General features: G+C 45.6%; 1 protein-coding gene across 9 annotated transcripts in view; it reads left to right on the forward strand.

The window, feature by feature from the left end:
• Positions 1-16,054, forward strand: part of kmt2ca (lysine (K)-specific methyltransferase 2Ca) — a 197,845-nt gene that overhangs the window by 99,992 nt on the left and 81,799 nt on the right. The gene's annotated exons all lie outside the window — the stretch shown is intronic.

Below are 16,054 nucleotides of genomic sequence, written 5' to 3' on the forward strand. Positions count from 1 at the left end.
AACCCTTTGTTGTTGGTGTTTTATTCAGTAACTGTAGATGATTCAGTTTCTACAATAAATGATTTAGTATCAGTGATGAGTGATTCTGCATTTAGTATTTTCAATGATTCAGCATCTGCACTTAGAATCAACTAAATCATTCAGTGTCTACTGTAAATGATCCAGTATCTACTCTAATTGATTCAGAATCTACTTTAAATAATTCAGTTTCTAAAGTTGATGAATCTGTATTCAGTATCTATTATAAATGATTGAGCATCTACACTAAATGATTCAAAATATACTTTAAGTAGTTCAGTATCTATAACTAACAATTCAGTATCTATCTATAAATCATAATCGACTAAGTAATTAAGTGTCTACTGTAAATGATCCAATATCTACACTAAACGATTCAAAATCTGCTATATATGATTTTCTGCAATTCATGATTTCATATGTAGTATCTATTATAAATGATTCAGTATCTAAGCTAAATGATTCGAAATCTACTGTAAGTAATTCAGTGTCTACAATTAATGATTCTGTATTCAGTATTTATTGTTATTGATTCAGTATCTATACTAAATCATTCAGTATCTATACTAAATCATTCAGTATCTATACTAAATCATTCAAAATCTACTGTAAGTAATTCAGTATCCACAATGAATGATTCTGTATTCAGTATTTATTATAAATGATTCAGTATCTGTACTAAATGATTCAAAGTCTACTGTAAGTAATTCAGTGTCTACAATTAATGATTCCATATTCAGTATTTATTGTTATTGATTCAGTATCTATACTAAATCATTCAAAATCTACTGTAAGTAATTCAGTATCCACAATTAATGATTCTGTATTCAGTATTTATTATAAATGATTCAGTATCTGTACTAAATGATTCAAAGTCTACTGTAAGTAATTATCTAAGTATTTATAATTAACAATTCTGTTTTGAGTATTATAAATGGTTCAGCATCTACACTAAATGATTCAAAATATACCAAAGTAGTTCAGTATCTATTTTAAATGATAAAGTATCTATAATTCACAATCTACTGTAAATGATCCAGCATCTACACACAATTATTCTAAATCTGCTATAAATGATTTGTACAATTAGTGATTCTGTATTTATCTATTAATGATTCAGTATCTACACTTAATAATTCACTATATTACTATACTATACATTTTTTAGAATCTACTTTAAATAATTCACTTTACTGAAAATGATTCTGTACCTGCGCTTTTCATTTATCTACTGTACGTATGTCACTACAATAAGTGATTCAGTATCTACAGTAAATGATTCAGTACCTAGTATGAGTGATTCAGTACCTAGTATGAGTGATTCAGTAAATGCTCTGAAAATATGTAAGCTATGTGGTTTGAGGGTGAAGAATTGAAGTCCACCTACACCTGCAGGCCTTTAGGCTTTAAAGGGTTAAAGTTAAAGAGTGAGAACCCTGATATGGTGCTTTGGTCAGAGTCTGGGAGGGGTTTCAGGAAACAGAGATTATTGTTTACAATACAAAAGGCGGGAATTCCGTGATGACATCTAGGGTCAGGAGATCAGAGGTCACCGGTCATGAGACAGAATTTTCCTTTTTAATCCTCTCCTGCTGCTTTGAGGAGAAACACAAACCAGTGAGTGGCCCGAGGGTGAAGTGTCAAGTTCGGGTTTTTGTGGCTCTGAAGAGACGAATGTCAGAAGTAGTGGGAGAGATATACTGCATAGAAAAATGTTTTAAAAATAAACTATATACACAACAATATGAATACAATTCACATGCAGAGTGTGGACAAAAGTATTGGGACACCTACACCTTTCACCTGCAGGAGCTTTTCTAAACTCCCATTCTAAACCCATAGGCATTAATATGGAGTTGGTCCACGTGGTGCCGCCTGTGTGTTGTTCAGGTGCTTGCGAGTCATGCGTGTGCGTCTGTGGTGTCATCTAAACTTTTCCCAGTATAGAAACCACCTTTTTGTTTCAGGTTCAGGAAACTTTTCAAAACTATTGGTGCAGCGGTGTCTCCTATTACATACAGAACCACGCTGGAGTTCAGTGAGCTCTTCAGAACCTCCTGTTCTTTCACTAATATGTGGAGGCAAGGCCGACTGCATGGCTAGGGGTTTGTTTTTATACACCTGTGTCAATAGGACCGAGAGAAATACCTCTTAATCATTGAGCTCAGTGTCCCAATACTTTTGTCCAAGAATCTTTGCTTGTAACGCCTGAGTATAATGATTAGGAGGTGTGTCCCAATACTTTTGTCCATATGGAGTATTTGCATCTGAAATGTGAAATCACCTTGACCGCTCAGAAGGAAAGAGTCCTGCTTCTTAGCCGCTCGGTATTCTGGCGGTGATGGCTGGCTGGTGAGCGGTGTGGGAGAGGGGGATGTTAAGCGCTTGGTAGGACAGGCACGTAGCCACACTTGAGGTGGTGGGATTGAGACTGACAGAGATGTAATGCGATGGCCTCTCTGCTGTCACCGCTGTAATTACAGTGTCTTTGTCAGTTCAGCAGGGGTCTTGTGTGTGTGTGTGTGTGTGTGTGTGTGTGTGTGTGAGAGTGCGAGGGGGTTCAGAGAGAGCCGGCCGTTTTTCTCTCGTTCAGTGGGCATGCTCGGTCACCTCCGTAATGCAAAGAAAGTGAATAAGGCATGATGTTGGGGTATGTCAGAATGACTGGGTGGTATTTGTATTTCCCTGCTGTTTCCATCAGCGAGAGCTCGGTTGTGTGTGTGAAACTTTGAGCTTTGTGTTTATAGTGTGTCTACACTATATGGACAAAAGTATTGGGACACCTGTGTCTGTCCTTCTTTTGTTGGAGTAACTGTCGCTACTACTAGACTTCTAGACCACAAGAGCGTGTTGGTGAGGTCAGGACGCTGTGGATGGATGGAGCACCAACCATCATTCCTGAGTACACCGTTGCTGGGGGGCTTTATACCCCTCTAGGCCACGTCTGGCATTAGGCGGCATAGTTCAAACAGGTTCGTAATGTTTATCTGCTCCTGCAGAGAGTCCTATTCTATTGGCAGTACTTCTCTACAGAGACTAGACAAGCTGTGTGTGTGCATTTGCACGTGTGCCAGCAATGGGTGCAGCTTGAAGATGAAGTGAAGAGTGGTGCCTGTAGCCAGGTTAGGCAGTAAGTGAACAGTCAGGAGAAATGGGCTGCCATAAGAATCTGAGCAGTGTTGACCAGACTGGACGACTGGTTCAGGACATCTCCAAATGGGCAGATCTGGTGGGGTGTTCCCGGCTTTCAGAGAGCCGAGGTATAGGTCTAGTGTAATGCCTGATATCATTTTCATACGCTGATATTCCTGATCTTCACTTCAGTATCCCATGTCTGCATATACTGAAGCCATCGTTTCCTCATTCTCACGGCACCTAGCAACACCATGGCCACCACCTAGATTACAATGGCAACAAACGCAGCAGCAGCCGAGCAGATGCCTGGAAGAGGGAATTTTTGAGCCTACAGTTAGGGATGCACAGATTTTTATTTTTTTTTTCTGTTCCGATACCGATACATAATCTTTGCCTATCAATCGATACCCGATACCATTGATGAATAAACCCCATATTTCACCATGTAGGAGAGACTTAAGGCATCAGGACTGAGGACAAGTCTGTGAGACTCTTTCTCGTCAGATGTTTGCAGTGATCTGTGTATGATGTCTGTAGGTTACTCTGAATTATGAAGCCTAGAATACCGGCGGAGAGAGAATCGGGTTCAGTGAATTAATCGGTCCGTTCCTCATATCTTTGTATCGTACCGTAGCAGGTTTTCCATTAAGTTTTTGTGTATTTTCAAAATGCACCATAGCCACCACCTAGATTACAATAGTAACAAACGCAGCAGCAGCCTAGCAGCTGCCTGGAAGAGGGATTTATTTATTTATTTATTTATTTATTTTTTCCTGTTCCGATACCGATACATAAACTTTGCGTATCGGTCGATACCCGATACCATTGATGAATAAACCACATATTTTACCATGTGGGAGAAACTTAAGGCATCAGGACTGTCAGATGTTTGCAGTGATCTGTGTATGATGTCTGTTGGTTACTCTGATCCTGAGTTATGAAGTCTAGAATACCGGCGGTGTGGGAATCGGGTTCAGTGAATGGATCAGTCCCATGGATCGGCCTAATGATCCGGCTAATTTTGTTCGATATTCGATATCCAATCCTAGTATCGAATCGGTGCGGCCCTACCTACCATAGCAGGTTTTCTATCAAGTTTTTGGATTTTTGAAAATGCACCATAGCCACCACCTAGATTACAATAGCAACAAACGCAGCGGCAGCCTAGCAGCTGCCTGGAAGAGGAGGCCACTTTAGCTGCGCCACCGTTCTGCCTTTCTTTCAGGCTAAAACCCCATATCACTTTCATACACTGATGTTCCTGATGCAGTTCAGTATCCCAGGTCTGCACATACTGAAACCAGCCTTTCCTCACCACCACTGCAGGCGATATCTGGATACTTCTGCATGCTAAACCATTGCTGGGTTGCTCAGGTAATGTAGCCAGGTGGCAACCGCACAGACATGCCTTCCTTTATGTTTACAGAGCTGCTGAGTTCGACGGGGATCGCACGCCCAGTGTTTAAAATAAAGGGAGAACACACACAAACACACACACACACACACCAATCTTTTTTTAATGTATTCTCCTGGCCCTTTGGCTGCTCTGAGCCTCAGCGGTTGGGATGGCCTGGGGCGGCTGTGTATGTGTGCGATTGTAAATGGTTATTAAATGGAGAATTTGTCTAGGCCTTGTTTACAGTCTGTCAATTAGCTGATGCTTTCCTTCAAAGTGACGTCCATTAGCCATCTACAGGGACAGTCCCCCAGGAGCCACTTAGGGTTAAGTGCCCGGCTTTTGCCTTTCTAAAGGGCAGCAGCTATCAGCTCGTATCGAACCCGTGACGTCTTGAGCCACAGCGAAGTGAGCGGACTGCTCAGCTCCGACCTGCAGCGCGGTAACAAGGTAACGTAGCCGCTTGTCTTTGTGTGAGGAGTCTGGATTTACGTCAGGTACCCGGCGTTGCCCACATTGTCCTCGGGCTTTATTAACCCACTTCCGTATTTAGCCTGTTGTCCGTCTGTCTGATTGTTTGTGAATGATCAGCGTCACAGAAAAAGCTTTTTGCCACCTCTTATGATGAAAGCTGGTCTGTTTCCTGTTGCCGTGGCAGCAGCGTTTTTTTTTTTTGTTGGTTTTTTTTTGTCTCCGGCCCCTTTTATTGTTTTGTTTCTGGAAACTTTCATCTGTTTACTGCAATCAATCAAAGAAACCATAGTTTTGAGTTATTTTGTTGCCGCACAAATAAATATATATAATTTGCATCTCCAAAATGAGAGAAAACCTGCTTAACTTAAAAAAATATATGTATATATATATATATATATATTTTTTTTTTTTTTTCATTTCTATTAAAAACACAAAATTTGATCAGTGGATGAAGTGATTTAAACATGAAGGATGCCGTCATGGGATTTTCTGTTCCAATACAGATACATAAACTTTGCCTATCAGTCGATACCCGATACCATTGTTGAGTAAACCACATATTTCACCATGTGGGAGAAACTTAAGGCATCAGGACTGAGGACTGTGAGCCTCCTTCTCGTCAGATGTTTGCAATGAGAATGTGAATGGATCGGTCCCATGGATCGGCCTGATGGTCCAGCTAATTTTGCTAGTATCGGCGCCGATATCCGATTCTAGTATCGAATCGGTGCGTCCCTACCTACTGTACCGAGTTTTTGTGGATTTTGGAAATGCACCAACCACTGAACCTGCTCAACCACTCAAATTTCCAGAGAAGATTTGTGCACTAGAACGAGATTGAAAACTTAGATGATCGTTAAAGCCAAAAAAAGGTGATGGTAATGGGTTTTTCGAATAAATGATTACGTATCAAGCCGTAAGTTACACAGTTCTATCATGTGTTGGCACAGGTGGCCGAGACTAGAAAAACTGACCCTACGACTGGTTCAATCGTGACCAACCAGCTTTTTAAAGGTTGCTTTAGACCTTCTGAAATGCCGAATTGCTGAAAAATGGGCCCTGCATACCGATTGTAGCCCTCATTAAGCCTCACTGCTGAAATTTCAGAATTTGGTGTAACATTTGCTAAACGTTTGCATGAAAACTGTCTGATGATTGATGATGAACTTTGCTGCTGCCTTTACTTTTGATCATTTGCATTGAAACCGTGTTAGAACTTGCTCCATACTTCTCCATATGAAGCTCAGAGAGCTTAAGATCAGGTTAAAATATTGAATTTTTAATAATTTCGTGTTGCCATGATCTTTAAACCATGACTTACTCTAAAGTAGACATGTACACATATTCAATAATGAGGTGCACCCCAACGTGAAACCCAGTGTAGAGCATCTATTGCTGATAGACCGTCCGTTTCTAATAAACCCAAATCATGACGTTATCTATTAATATCTAATCCAATTTTAAGTCCCTGTACTCCCACCCCTATAATCGTTTGCCCACCCAGTGATTTGAGTGAGTCTAAAGGGGGTCCGCACTCATTTCCAGTCCTCATTGGGGGGAGGGGAGGTATGGAAGCATCAATTACCAGCTTCCTGCATTCACAGCCCCAGCTGGTGACCTATCCTCGAGCCCCCGAACGCTAAAAGCCAATCTTATTTTCTGTGCGGCCGTTATTACCGCGCCTAATGAAAATGCACCCTTCCTCTGGCCCGATGGCAGGGAGATGAATTGCTCTGAGGATTTGCTGTGATTTTCCCCCACAGCCCCTTATTACCGGTGTGAAACTGTGTGTGTGTGTGTGTGTGTGTGTGTGTGTGTGTGTGTGTGTGTGTGTGTGTGTGTGTGGTTTTGTTTGGCGGGGAGGAGAGACAGTAGATGTATGTTGGCATGAGTGGGCGGAGGCTGTGAGGCCGACTCCGCCACAGGCAATGTTCTGGGCAGCAGCCAAAAACTCGAAGAGGAAGCAGCCGTCCCATATCTCCGCCCCCAGTACCCCCAGAGAGGAGTCTAATCAAGACTGAATCACACCTGTTATAACACCACCACCCCCCCCCCCCCAAACCAGCTCCCACACAATGCACAAACACACACACTTCCTCACTTACAAACACAAACAACAAGCGCACACACACACACACACACACACACACACAACACCTGTGTTCTACAGGTGCACACCTGTGACCTCAAAACGTGTGATTCAGTGATTCAGATTCAGACTGCGGTTCTTGTAAGAGATGATTCAGTGTGAAATCTTGAAGTTGAGGCTGATTTAATTTTATTATTCTGATAAATGATTCTCAGAATACACAAATATGATTAGAGGAGCTGTTTACACTTATTTTAATTTGGTTTATTTCATATTTTTATGCGAAAATGAATCAGTTTTTAGCATTAATTAGAATATTATATTGAGTATAACATTTCTGACAGAGCAGTGTTTTACATCTCGGCCACTTGCTGATGTAAACTCGCTGAGCTCACATTCACGCAATTATCTAATCTGCCTATCAAAGCTTCGATGCAACACACAAAACTCCAGTACCTGATATACACTGACTTTTATATCTAGGGGTCATTAATAACGGCTGCTGTAAAGCGGTGGTGTTTAACTCATGCTGGATACAGGTCACATTTCAAAACCTAGTGTGAACAGCCTTAAAAAATGTAGGTTTTGGGGAGAAGACCGGACCAGGGACACTGTACCCGCTGTGTGAACACAGCATATCCCAAACCAAACCAACGGACACCCCTGGAAGGCCTTTACTGATGTCAATTGACTGAAGGTTGAGGCCTGAGCTGGGCTTCAGGTATACAGTCATGGGAAATTCCCAAGAGTGTCGTCAAATGACACTGCTGCTCACCGGCTCATGTCTGCAGTAGTCCGTAAATCACCCTGACATGGATGAGAGAGAGAAAACACACACACACACACACACACACACACACACACACACACACACCAGCTGTGCTGCTTTTCTGCCTCTAATGACTCAGCTCTTATAGGCTTTGTGGCTATTCTTAGGTTTTCAGTGATAAATGCAGTACTTTATACTGTAGCCGTTTAGTCAGTTTAGCAATTTCCAGCATAATAGGATCCGGACACCTGGTTTTAGAGCTGCACAAATAAGCTACTGGCGTTTTCGGTGTAGATTTGGAATAGCATAGCTTTAAACAAATTTATGCAGAAAAATGCAGGTTCAATATTTCACGCTCCACACGGGAAGACAGTACTGTCCAACCTTCACTTTAATGCTTAAATCAGGGGTGATCAAACAGTTTGGCTTCAAGGACCAAAGGTCAGTGTTTGTGGGTTAAGGGTTTTACAGTTTAAAGAGGGGAAAAATGAAAATAATGTTGACAAAAGTATTGGGACACCTGCTTATTTGTGGTTTCTTTCAAAATCAATGGTATTAAGAAGGCGATATGCTGCTTTTGTTGGAGTAACTGTCTCTACTGTGAATGGAAGAAGACTTCCTATTAGGTTTTAGAGCATTGCTGTGATGTGCACGCTGATGGTGCTGACCATCGGAGTTTGGACAGCTGTACACGTGCATTTGTTGACAAGTTGAAGTGAAGGCGGTGGAGGATTAATACAGGATTTTTGCATGTTAACAAAGTTACGCAGTTCTGGAGAGAGGCCTTGGGAATGACCGAGCTGATCATCTCAATTCTGAAGCTGATATTTTAAGGTCTGCTGCTAAGGGTAGTAGCATCCTTCCCCTATCTAACCATGTTGTTATAGGCTTTACAAGCAACATCTCCAGCTGCTGGTGTGAAGAAAATCTACGATCAGAGCATGGTGGAGTTTGTACAAATGTCTGAGTTCTGTTAATATTTACACCTCAAATTCAGACATATTTAGGCTCTTTTAATTTCTTTGGTCTTTTTAGGCAAATAAAGAGATGCTTAACCATCAGAAAAACACGCAAAGTTGGTCTAGAGGATCTGAGGGGTAAGAGAGGGGAGATTCTCTGGTATTGGATTGCGATCAGTATCTGCAGATACTCAACACTTCGGTATCAGACATTATAAAAACTGGTATCGTGATATCCTCCAGCGTTTGCTACTTCATTTTTTTATGTTTTTTTGTAATTTTTTAAAGATTTGAGATTACGTGGGAAACCTGTTACACCGAACATCTCCATCATCGTCTGATGTTGGTGTGCTGAGCTACTTTAAATGCTGCAGCTCCACTGTGGCTCAGTGACCGTTTAGACAAGTAGGTGAGTATTGATTGGTGGAGCCACATGTATGGGCTCGGGCCCAGGGGAGTGACCGGGGCTTGGAGCCTGACCTGATAAAGAGCTGGGTGTCACCATCATGCTCTAATGTGGGCTAATGGCTGTTTGAAGCACTTCTGGAAATACAACTGGACCAGCGCGCGAGAGAGAGAGAGCTGCTCCTCAGACTGCAGCTTCAGCCCCGAGAGCCTCTGGAGATGGAGAAATTCAGCAGGCCGTTCAGCTGCAGACAATCAATTAGTATTGATCAGATTCACATCCAGAGTGATCGTCTGTCGGCCAAGATGAAATTCCAATAAGAAATGAATGAGTAAGCTTCGTTCCTCTGGCGTTTACACTGATTAGCCATAACAGCCATGCGGATGCTCTGTTAGTGAGGTTCGTTAGACCACTGAGTAAGACCATCTCTCTTAGAGGTCCTGTCCGGTCCGGCTTCTAAGCTCCATTATCGTAAATAGAACTGAATTTAAATGTAAATTATAGTTCAAAATGATGAATATTTGGTCATTTGGAAAGACACTCAGCAGATTTAGGGTGTGCTGGATTGAAGCGAGCCCTGGTGCGATCACCCTGTTAGTGCGGATCGTTAGAGTAAGAGCGAACGCTGCCTTTCCAACTCCCCAACACACCGAACAAGCGGGCCGAGACGATGCGAACCAACGGCATCTAAACCAACCGGGTGCAATTGTTAGTGCAATTGTTAGGCACCTGCTGTATGGACAAAAGTATTGGGGCAACTGCTCGTTCATCACCCCAACTCATCCCAAAAGTACTGGATGGTGCCTCCACCATCATTCCAGAGAACACAGTTCTACCACTGCTCCACAGCTCAATGCTGCTGGGGGGCTTTATACCCCTCTGCTAGCCCACGCCTGGCATTATTAGGCAGCATGGTGCCAACAGGTTCATGATGTTTATCCGCTCCTGCAGAGAGTCCTATTCTATTGGCAGTACTCTCTGTACAGAAGCTAGACAAGCTGTGTGTCTGCATCTGCACATCTGCAATGCCCAGCAATGGGTGCAACTTCAGGTAGCTGAATGCATTCATTAGAAGGGGTGTCCACAAACATTTGGACATGTAGTGTATGTCCAACCGGGTGCAACTGCCCACCGCTCTGGGTGTGTGTGTACTCACTGCCCCTAGCTCACTAGTGAGTGTGTGTGTGTGTGTTCACTACCACAGATGGGTTAAATGCAGAGGACACGCTTAGCAGGGCTGTGTCCCAAACCACCTGATCCGGTTATACTGTGGGCTGAGACAGGCCAACCAAATCAATGCGATTCGTTGGGCAGGTGTGAGTTCAGTAATCCCACTCCGTGGACCCTTGAGAAGAGTTGGTCTCGGTCCGGTCCCATCTGACCTCAATCCGACCCAACTATCAGGTGTACTCAGCAAGTTTAGCAGGGCTGTGTCCCAAACCGCACACTACCACACTACTACACACAGGGTTTCAACACTAGCCACCATTAGAACTGCTTTCATTAGTGTAGTCGCCTCAGTAAAGTAAAGACGTGTGTGATTGGGGACACAGCCACAGAAACGCCCTAAGACCACCTGCCAAATATTGAGTAGGTCCCCCTCGTGCCGCCAAAACGGCTCTGACCACTTCAGCATGGACTCCTCTAAAGGTGTCCTGTGGTATCTGGCACCAAGACATCAGCAGCAGATCCTTTTAGTCATGCAAGTTGAAAGGTGGCGCCTCTATGAGCATCAGTGAGCTTTGGGCACCTGCTGTATGGACAAAAGTATTGGGACAACTGCTCGTTCATCACCCCAACTCATCCCAAAAGTACTGCCTCCACCATCATTCCAGAGAACACAGTTCTACCACTGCTCCACAGCTCAATGCTGCTGGGGGGCTTTATACCCCTCTAGCCCACGCCTGGCATTATTAGGCAGCATGGTGCCAATAGGTTCATGATGTTTATCCGCTCCTGCAGAGAGTCCTATTCTATTGGCAGTACTCTCTGTACAGAAGCTAGACAAGCTGTGTGTCTGCATCTGCACATCTGCAATGCCCAGCAATGGGTGCAACTTCAGGTAGCTGAATGCATTCATTAGAAGGGGTGTCCACAAACATTTGGACATGTAGTGTATGTCTTACAGTTTGGTTTAGAATAGGAGTCATGGTTGACTCCAGTGCTGTGTGGACAAACTACGCTTTGAGTGGCCCCTCATGGACAGCTGTGCACACGCATTTCTGGACAAGCTGAGAGATCCAGAAGGAGCATGTGGACGGAGGCGGTGGAGTAATTCTACAGGATCTTGCAGGAGTATGGCTCGGGGTACACAGCAGGACCAGGACCACAGTTCCAGTACTGGGGCTCTCTCTCACTGTTGCCTTTCTCAGCCTCTTGTCTGAGGCCAGGCTGAATGCTGTGTGAGATCATGTGTATACGAGCGAGCGAGCGAGCGTGCGTGCGCGTGTGTGTGTGTGTGTGTGTGTGTGTGTGTGTGTGTGTGTGTGTCGTGACCCCAGCAGCCCTGGTGGTTTTGAACTCTGCTTGGCAACAGGGTCTTTCTCTCTCTCTGGCCTGTTTGCATTCCTGCTCTGCTGGTCTAGAAGTGTATGTGTGTGCGCTCTCTCGCTCTCTCTCTCTCTCTCTCTCTCTCTCTCTCTCTCGCTCTCTCGCGCTTTCTCTCTCTCTCTCTCGCTCGCTCTCTTTCTCTCTCTCTCTCTCTCTCTCTCGCTCTCTCACTCTCTCTCTCTCTCTCTCTCTCACTCTCTCGCTCTCTCTCTCTCTCTCTCTCTCACTCTCTCGCTCTCTCGCGCTCTCTCTCTCTCTCTCTCTCTCTCTCTCTCTTTTGCTCTCTTTTGCTCTCTCTCGCTCTCTCACTCTCTCTCTCTCTTTTGCTCTCTTTTGCTCTCTTTTGCTCTCTCTCTCTCGCTCTCTCTCGCTCGCTCTCTCTCTCTCTCTCTCTCTCTCTCTCTCTCTCTCTCTCTCTCTCTCTCTCTCTCTCTCTCTCTCTCTCTCTCTCTCTGCTTTTGTGATTCTCTTACTCTCTCTCTCTCTCTTGCTGTCTCCCTTGCTGTCACTCTCTCACTCCTGTGCCTCCTGCTGTCTCTGTGTTCCTCTCTTGTTTTGGAAGCTTCATTTTTAACCTCCAGATTCCGGTGTGATAGTTTTCATTTTCAAATGTTTAATAGTGGGAATAATAAAGTAAAGACATGTTGCCTTCAGGAGAACGTTCTGCACACGCACACACGCACACACACACACACGCACACACACACACACTTCTACTGAGAAGAAGTTATTCGTAAACATTAAAGACCCCCTTATACTCCTGGTCACTTCATGTGACTGGTATCTGGACTGTATGTTGGTTGATTTTAGCTGTATGTGTTTACACTGGGTAGTCAAATGCCTCTCCGGTCCGTCTGACTGAAATCTGACCGCTGTGTGGGACGGTGTAAATGCGCTTGATTCACTACATTTATTACTGGTTTTGGTTGTAGTGGGGGGAGATTTGGTTGTAGTGGGTGTGGGGGGGTGGGGTTAGGGTTGTTTAGGTCGTACCAGGGAGGGGTTTAGGTCGTACTGGGAGGGGTTTGGGTTGTAGTGGGTGGGGGGTGGGTTTGGGTTGTTTAGGTCGTACCAGGGAGGGGTTTAGGTCGTACCGGGAGGGGTTTGGGTCGTACCAGGAGGGGTTTAGGTCGTACCAGGGAGGGGTTTGGGTCGTACCGGGAGGGGTTTGGGTCGTACCGGGAGGGGTTTAGGTCGTACCAGGGAGGGGTTTAGGTCGTACAGGGAGGGGTTTAGGTCGTACCGGGAGGGGTTTGGGTCGTACCAGGAGGGGTTTAGGTCGTACCAGGGAGGGGTTTGGGTCGTACCGGGAGGGGTTTAGGTCGTACCGGGAGGGGTTTGGGTCGTACCGGGAGGGGTTTAGGTCGTACCAGGGAGGGGTTTAGGTCGTACCGGGAGGGGTTTGGGTCGTACCGGGAGGGGTTTAGGTCGTACCAGGGAGGGGTTTGGGTCGTACCGGGAGGGGTTTGGGTCGTACCAGGAGGGGTTTAGGTCGTACCAGGGAGGGGTTTAGGTCGTACCGGGAGGGGTTTGGGTCGTACCAGGAGGGGTTTAGGTCGTACCAGGGAGGGGTTTGGGTCGTACCGGGAGGGGTTTGGGTCGTACCAGGAGGGGTTTAGGTCGTACCAGGGAGGGGTTTGGGTCGTACCGGGAGGGGTTTGGGTCGTACCAGGAGGGGTTTAGGTCGTACCAGGGAGGGGTTTAGGTCGTACCGGGAGGGGTTTGGGTCGTACCAGGAGGGGTTTAGGTCGTACCAGGGAGGGGTTTAGGTCGTACCAGGGAGGGGTTTGGGTCGTACCAGGAGGGGTTTAGGTCGTACCAGGGAGGGGTTTGGGTCGTACCGGGAGGGGTTTAGGTCGTACCAGGGAGGGGTTTAGGTCGTACCGGGAGGGGTTTGGGTCGTACCAGGAGGGGTTTAGGTCGTACCAGGGAGGGGTTTGGGTCGTACCGGGAGGGGTTTGGGTCGTACCGGCAGGGGTTTGGGTCGTACCGGCAGGGGTTTAGGTACCAGGGAGGGGTTTGGGTCGTACCAGGGAGGGGTTTGGGTCGTACCGGCAGGGGTTTAGGTACCAGGGAGGGGAAGGGTTTGGGTTGTAGTGGGGGGACTTTTGGTTGTAGTGGGTGGGGGGTGGGTTTGGGTTGTTTGTTGGGAAAGCATACTGTACATTAGTGCATATGCTTGAACTTATATATATATAAGTGTGTGTGTGTGTGTGTGTGTGTGTGGAGTGGGCTGAGAATGGGTTTCTTCCGGCAGGGTTATAAATAGCTGGCAGCACAGCAGCACAGACTACTTTACTGGTTTTGGTTGTAGTGGGGGGAGATTTGGTTGTAGTGGGTGTGGGGGGGGTGGGGTTAGGGTTGTTTAGGTCGTACCAGGGAGGGGTTTAGGTCGTACTGGGAGGGGTTTGGGTCGTACCGGGAGGGGTTTGGGTTGTAGTGGGGGGACTTTTGGTTGTAGTGGGTGGGGGGTGGGTTTGGGTTGTTTAGGACGTACCAGGGAGGGGTTTAGGTCGTACTGGGAGGGGTTTGGGTCGTACCAGGGAGGGGTTTGGGTCGTACCAGGGAGGGGTTTGGGTCGTACCAGGGAGGGGTTTGGGTCGTACCTGGGAGGGGTTTGGGTCGTACCGGGAGGGGTTTAGGTACCTGGGAGGGGTTTGGGTCGTACCGGGAGGGGTTTGGGTCGTACCGGGAGGGGTTTAGGTACCTGGGAGGGGTTTGGGTCGTACCGGGAGGGGTTTGGTCGTACCGGGAGGGGGTTTGGTTGTACTGGGAGGGGTTTTGGTCGTACCGGGAAGGGTTTGGGTTGTAGTGGGGGGACTTTTGGTTGTAGTGGGTGGGGGGTGGGTTTGGGTTGGTTGTTGGGAAAGCATACTGTACATTAGTGCATATGCTTGAACTTATATATATATAAGTGTGTGTGTGTGTGTGTGTGTGTGTGTGTGGAGTGGGCTGAGACTGGGTTTCTTCCGGCAGGGTTATAAATAGCTGGCAGCACAGCAGCTCAGAGCTGGCAGCTTTCATCCCCCCCTGCACTGCAAAACACTGCACCGCACTGCAAGCAGAGCGGAAACACAGCCACCTTATCACCAAGCCAGCCTCAGCCTCACTGCTGTTTGCTGCACGCACGCACACACACTCTCGCGTTCACTCTCTCGCTCTCTCACTCTCTCACTCTCACACACACTCTCTCTCTCTCTCTCGTTCTCTAGAGTCGCTACATCGTCTCTTTGTGCTCATGTTCACACTTTCACAAGCATACCTACACTCGTACAAACTCAGACCAGCCAGAGACCCTTTAAAATGTGCTGTTTTTTAATGCTGGATCTGTGGACTGTTTCTCATGGGGTATTTCAGAAGAACACTGTTTGACGTCCCGGTTTAGGCTTAACTTAATCTCTAAAACCTCGTTTATGGAGTATTTAAAAAGAACACCTCTAGGTACCACGTTTAGGCTTAAACTGCTTAGAGTACATTTCAGAAGGACACTTTTTAGAAGGGTAGAAATCATGTTTAGTCTCGGTTTAGTCCTAAACTTGATCTGGGGAACCTTGTCCATGGTGTATGTTAAAAAAAAACCTCTAGGTGTTCTTCAGAACAAGTACCTCATTTTAGATTTAGGGTTAAACTGGATCTAGAGAACCTTGCTTATGGTAAATTTTAGAAGCACACGTTTCAGACGGGTAGAAATCATGTTTAGTCTTAGTCTTAATCAGGTTTAGACCCACACTGGACCTGAGGAACCTCCCATTTTGTGATTCAGAACATCATCTTTGTAAAAGGGTAGGACTAGTTTCTAGGTTTGGGCTTAAACTGGGTCTGTATTACAGAACAACACCCCTGTGTTCTTTGGAACTAGTACCGTGTCCAGGTTAGACTTGAACTGGGTCTCTGAGAAATGCTGATGCAAGATAATTGTCTTTGTCGTCTAGGTTTAGGCCTAAACTGGATCTGTGGAACATTTCTCATGGGGTATTTCAGAAGAACACTGTCGTCTAGGTTTAGGCTTAACTTAATCTCTGAAACATGATGAAACATAAATCATAATTAGTCTCAGTTTAGTCCTAAACTTGATCTGTAGAACCTTGTTCATGGTGTATTTCAAAGGAACCTCTCTGTGTGTTCTTCTGGACATGTATCAGGTGTATCAGTCTAGGTTTAGGCTCAAACCGTATCCGGGTAACGTTGCTCATAGTGTTCTTCTGAAGACGGCTTGGCTTCATCTGTGAAACCTTGCTCATGATGCATGTTCAGGACC

This window comes from Salminus brasiliensis, chromosome 5, assembly GCF_030463535.1.
Source record: "Salminus brasiliensis chromosome 5, fSalBra1.hap2, whole genome shotgun sequence".
Taxonomy (NCBI): domain Eukaryota; kingdom Metazoa; phylum Chordata; class Actinopteri; order Characiformes; family Bryconidae; genus Salminus; species Salminus brasiliensis.